Here is a 6,981-nt window from a genome sequence, read left to right on the forward strand (position 1 = left end):
GTACCTCAAAATTGTAGAGAGAGATTGTAGAGAGAGAAATTATCTCAAAATCTATAGATAGATAATTTCAATTTTGAAATTTTGGATAGAGAGTATATTAAATTTTAGAGAGAGAAACCATATCAAATTTTAGAGAGAGAAACTATCTCAAAATTTTATAGATACACTATCTTAAATTTTGAGTTTTAGAGAGAGAAAGTATATAAAAATTTTAGAGAGAGAAATTGTATTAAGTTTTGTTATCCAACAATAGACACAGAAGTGATTACAAGGAATCCATTAATTTTGTATAGTTTATCTAAACTAGAGATTTGAGGAATTTATAATAATAAAATCCTTAATATTGAAAACTCATAGATTTTTTTAGATTTCAAATATCTAAGATTTCTAATTTCCTCCGATCCAAAAGGGAGTAAATTCTCTCTTTCTGAACGTAATAAGTAATAGGCAAGCTTTCTATGCTTCCCCTACAGCATAAAACTTATATACTTTCCCTTATCCAACCGTCCATTCTGAATGGAGGGCTAAGATCGCGCTAATCACAATGTCATGTCTCAACACTGTTTTATTTTTAATTTTTTTCTATAAACTATTTTGACACCAAAATTTGGACGTCTAATCGTCTATTAAACTCGCACTAGTGAAAAATAAAATAAAAAACCAAAATACCCTTGAAAGTTTCAAGGGGTATTTTGGTTATTATAGTTTATCAAAAAAAATATTTTTAATATTTTTTATACGTGCACTCTAATGAGAAGATGACACGTACCAAATTTCATATTCATACAATTTGTATAAAAAAAACTAAAAATAAAATATTTTGAGACGTCGGATTTAAAGTCAGACGGTGAGTGGCCCTCTTGATCAAAATTAGAAGGCTGGATGGAGGGAAAGCATAGATCTTCGATGCTGTACGGAAAGTATAGAAACATTTCCCATTACTTATGGGCAAGCTTTTTACGCTCTTTCTACAAGATAGAACTTATTTACTTCCCATTATCCAACCATCCATTCTGAATGGAGGGCTAAAATTGCCCCAATCACAATGTCATGTCTCTACACCATTTTATTTTTAATTGTTTTTCTACAAACTATTTTGACACCGAATTTTGTATGTCCAATCCTCTATTAAACTCGCACTAGCAAAAAATATAAAAACATTATTTTCAAAATATAAAATGACCAAAATACTCTTGAAAGTTTCAAGGGGTATTTTGGTTATTATACTTTATCAAAAAATTATTTTTAATATTTTTTATAGGTGCACCCCATTTATAAAATCAAACAGTGAGTGGCTATCTTGGTCAAAATTGGACAGTTGGATGGTAGGGGAAACATAAGTCTTCTATACTGTAGGGAAAGTATAGAAAATATCTCTCTCTCTCAAATTTATATGAGAATGCTTGTGTGAGTTTGTGCAAGTAAGTTGAGTATGTAAAGCTCCAATAGTGCCGTTCTTAAATTTCCAAAAATTTGTTTGAAAATTTTCACTATGAGCACCTCAATAATGCTCTAAAATCATATTCTCTCAAAGAGTAACTCTGATTTTCTTTTCTTTTATTTTTCTTTTTCTGTTTTTTTTTTTTTTTTTTTTTTGTCGGTAAGGTGAATCAAAGATTTTGGAGTATCTTTTTTTTCTTTTGTAGTGTCTAGTCGGAGAATGAAATATTTTGGAAGGGTTTAAAAGGCGAATCAAAGATGATATGAAAATTTTTGAAACGAGATAACCCCAGGTTAATAGTAGGCTTTATGGGGGATACACAACCATGATAAGGTGGTCATGAATTGATTTTCAGCAGAATATCATGTATATAAAGAGATCCACTAAAAGCACGATCCATATTCAAGCTTGGTGGGGTTCTGATATAAAGTGTATTTTGAGCTTCAAATATCGGTTTTTCCAAGTTCCTAGGAATACTCCTTGGGAGGAACTCAAATGAGGATTTTCGACTTGCGGGTCCACCATTTGGTTTGCCTAAAATAATGCGAGAACTGGCAAATGAACTCATGTCTAATAAAGAGGGACTCTGATGAGAAAAATGGAACTCAATGGACCAAAATAATGAATAATAAATCCAATGGAGATGATTTACATACGTCAAAAAAATTGTCTTATGAGGAATTCTCAAGTATTTTACTTCCTAACATAGGGTTTGTCCACCCTTCAAAATTTGCTTTGTGACTTAAACAGTCCCTTCAATAATTCCATGAATTAGCCTATATATGAGACCCTCTTTAAGGCGGTAATGGGTTCTTTACCAAAAAGTTGATTGGCAATTAATCATTTCTAGTGTATTGTCAGTCTTGATAAATTGTGATCGTTCAAAGACTCGTGGGTTTTTAATTTAGGATGTTCCTATCATATGTGACTTCAATGGTTCACTACATACAGGAGCCGTGACAATGGATCAGTTTTGATGGAGAATGACACAGCTTATAAAACCGTCGGTGTTAGGACATTTTTTATCAAGATGTATGATGGAGTCGTGAAGACCTTGACTGATGTAAAACATGTTCCAGATCTGAAAAAGAATATCGTTTATTTTAGTGCCTTATACTCCAATTGTTATAAATTTCAAATAGAAAATTAAAAATTTAAAATTCTAAATAGCTATTTTTCCCTCATAGCATTCTCCTAGTTTTGCTTGGTTAAAGAAAATACATAGATGAATAGAGCAATCCAAAAAGAGATTGTATACTATGAGACTAATTCAACTTTGTTACAAGAAGGTCACAATTACTTCTAACTATTAGAAGTCAAATTGGATGGCTTAAGACGCTTTATGAAGTTGGAGAATTCTTTGTTATTCACAGCTACCCATTTTGTGAGAGAGGGAGAGGAGAAGCATTAGAAATAAGCCTTCATAGAACTAAAATAAAAAAGACATTGTTGTGCACGGAAGCTTTATACCCGATAGGTTGATTTTTGGCAAATAAAGTATGAGAAATAAAACATGAAACGCATACCACAAGAATACAAAGATTTACGTGGTTCACCTCAAAAGGGTTACATCTACGGGCTCGGCAAACTGAAATCTACTATACCAATGAAAGTTACATCAAAGATTTTGGGACAAAGAGTTATCTCACTAACCTCAACAAACCCACCCTCTCTTCTTTATCTTTACTTATGGCAAGATGCTATCAAATAAAGACGCGAGAGCAACGAGAAACTGAATTTTTTTCTAACTAAAAGAAGAAACAATCCAAAATCTCTATGAGCACCACTTCTTTATAAGAAACAAGTTTCTCAATCTTCAGAGTCTACAAGATGCACTATCACATTGTTTCTCTCCATAAGAAGCTCTTCTCTCTAAGAGAAAATCTTAGCTCTTCTCTCTAGAAGAAAATCTTGCATCTTATGCACAAGAAGCCATGCACCTCTCTCTTTAGAGAAACCACCATTCCCAAATAGTTGCCCAAATAAGGCACACAAATTCTATACACTTTCATCTCATATATATAAGATTAAGAATCCATACTAATTGAGATACTTCATATAAATTTACATATATATATAAAACTAAGAGATATATCCATCCAAGTGTCCTAATTTTTTTAGATTTCTATTTTTTTTGGAAAACTTATGAATATCAATCTCAATCCTACATAATAAAGGATTTCTTTATATGGGTGATTTTGAATAACACCAACTCCAACGGACACAACAATTGTCTAACGTGTTCAATTCTCAAATTCTTCTTTAAGCATAGAGTAAAAGCACATCTTACTTCTCTCTCAAATTGTGAAATACCTCACAAGAATCACGGAGAGAGAAAGAGGAAACAATAAAATAGGGATGCAAGCAAAAAAAACAACTAAGAAGAAACTAACGGAAGCGACCAAGGAAGAATCAATCTATTGAGAAGGAAAATCGTGGCTATGATACTATGTAAAATTTTGGAGCACTTTTGCTGGAACTATTTTTCAATACTTTGTCTTACTCAATCCTGGGATATTTATAGGAAAAGATATTGGGCTTAATTGGATAGCACTTGGCGATTTGCAATGCATCAAAAAATAAATTGGAGGATATTTGTAGAAGATAACCCCTGAGGTTTGAATTTCAATTCAAAATTTTGGTAACTCGTGACTAGTGAGAGAATCCCTGAGGTTGGAGTATAGGCCATAGAGAGAGTAGTGCCTGAGCTTGTCGACCTCATACCATAGGGATTACAATGATAGGCTGCTAAAGCCAACCCCATAATTTTTTCTTTGTATTGTTGTTGTTAGTTACTCATAAATTCTTCTTTTCCAGTATGGAATCGCCAACAAGAACTACAACAATGATATTGCTTATTTTGCCATTAATTCTTACTGGTAACCATGCATGTAGAGTTTGCAACAAAAGTGGGACGAGATCTAAAAATGCTACCATGTACCGACCACATATTATCCTGAGAAAATGCAATACACGTTTTGGTCAGTGATGATAAAACAATAAGCCATCAGATTGCTAATTTATGTTATTCAAATTGCTATTTTACATTATTCAAGGGGTGTTAAGCAATCAAACGTAAAGCGCACCTTCAAATATGTCGAGAAATATGGTTTCAATACTGAAAATCATTGTGATAGCCTTAAAATATATTTTCATCACTAATTATATAATTTAATGCTTTAAAAATAGTGTAGATCAAGTAGATCTATGAAAACTTGAGAATCTAAAAAATTGACAGTCCAAAAATGCTATAACATACACTAGTTCCAAAACTTGGAATCCAATTTTTTCTCATGTCCATGCATCTTGAGCTCAAAATGATCAATTTGAGGATATTTGGGCATCAAAACAACCTCTCTAGTGAAATTTTTTATGTGCGCCATAATTTAATTTTTTAGAACCTCGCATTTGTATAAGCTTTTTCCTTATTCCAACATGCCATCAAATTGCTATTTTACATTATTCTTAAATTTTTAAAATTTAATTTCTTTTCTAGATTCATGTTGATCAATTTTGGAAGGGAGGACGCAAGTAAATTGACGAGTCATCGTACACATCAAAACCTTTCCGTTATACATTCGAACTCTGTAAAATTGAGATGGGACCATAGTTTATGCTGATGATGCAAAACACGTATCTTTGATAATACGGATGAAAGGGATTGTCATTTACTTCAGTATTAGGAGGCCACAATTGTTTGAAAAAATCTGATTACTCGGGTAACTTGCAAAATTTAAGAAATTTTTTTTAAAACTTTGAACTTGGTTAAAGGTATAAATATAGCCTCTCAATTTCACATCCAATTGTCAAGATTAATTATGATCGCCTTGTATAATAAGTAAATGGTCTCATTGTATACATTTCATCTTTCCTACATAAAAATTGGTAAGGAGGAGTTCCAATATTGCAGTTGGCATACGTATGCATTCGTAGCTGCAGAGGTAAAATCCACCTTCAAATTTTATCATGGCATATAATTTTGGTGCAAAATGTTCTTTGGATTATCTTAAGATCTATTTTTATATCTAATTATAAAATTTTAAATTTTAAAATTCGTTAAAATCAAGTAGATCTATAAACATATGAAAATCTTGAAAGTGTACGGTTTAGATAATATATTATAAAATGCACTATTTCTAAGACTTAAACCTTTTGATTTTTCATAGTCATACATCTCGATATCGAGATGATTGATCATAGGGTTTTTCAACATTAAAATTATCTTTTTCGATGGATTTTTTAGCTGCATCCGTAGCTATAGAGGTAAGGTTGCAACCTTATATAAACTTTTTCCATAGTTTTTATACACAACGTCTAGCCATATCTAACATGTGTATAAAGTATAAGGGAAAGTTTTATATGTTCCCCCTACAACATAGAAGTTCTTTCTTCTCCGTTATCCAACCGTCCATTTTTTAATGGGAGGCTAAGATTGCCCCAATTACAATGTCACGTCTCCGCACTATTTTATTTTTAATTTTTTTCTATAAACTGTTTTGATACCAAATTTTTTACGTCCATTCCTCTATTAAACGAGCACTAACAGAAAATATAAAAAAAATATTTTCAATAAAATAAAATAACCAAAATACCCCTAAAAGGTTCAACGGGTATTTTGGTTATTATGTTTTATTGAAAAATTATTGTTAACATTTTTTATAGGTGCGCCTCAATGAGAAGATGGCACGTATCAAATTTCATATTCTAAAAAATTATATTAACAAAAACTAAAAATAAAATATTTTAAGACGTCAGATCTAAGATGAAACGATGAGTGGCTCTCTTGATAAAAAATGGATGGCTGGATTGTAGGGGGGATAGAACTTCTATGTTGTAGAGGGAACATAGAAAGCTTTCCCAAAGTATAAACCATATAACAAGTGGAGAACTCCAAGTCTCCCAATGACAAGCATACCATACCCTAAATAAAAAGTCAACTATACTCTAAGGGTGTCTTTGATAACAGGAATTTAGAAGAGGAAGAAGGAACTTTACTTGTTACTGTTCATATTATGTGTTTGATAATTTAAGAACTCCCATTTACTGTTGAAGTTTCCACCTTTTAGGTTTGAGTAAAGTTTGACGGTAAACCATAGAACTTGAAACGGAAATATTTATATATATATATATTATTTTGTATTTATATAATAGATATTTATAATATTATATAATTAAAATATATACATTTTATAATATATAATATATTATTATATTATATATTATATTATAATATATTATATATACAATGTATAATATATTATTTTATTTTATGAAATATAAGATAATTTCATATATATATATGAAAAATAAATATAAAATACAGTATATCATATATTATAGTATGTTATAAAATATTATATATTTCTATTTAAATTATTATCTATATAAATATAAATATAAGATATTTACCATATATTCTAGGAGTTATAACTATGAACTGTTAATTTCTTAACGAGGTTATCAAACACATAAACCATTAACTTCTTAAATAACTTCTAATTTACAGTTTTCAGTAACTTCCAATTTCCGGTTCATGTTCT

The sequence above is a fragment of the Amborella trichopoda genome, chromosome 3, assembly GCF_054954075.1.
Source record: "Amborella trichopoda isolate Santa Cruz 75 chromosome 3, AtrichopodaSantaCruz75HAP2 v2.0, whole genome shotgun sequence".
Classification (NCBI taxonomy): Eukaryota; Viridiplantae; Streptophyta; class Magnoliopsida; order Amborellales; family Amborellaceae; genus Amborella; species Amborella trichopoda.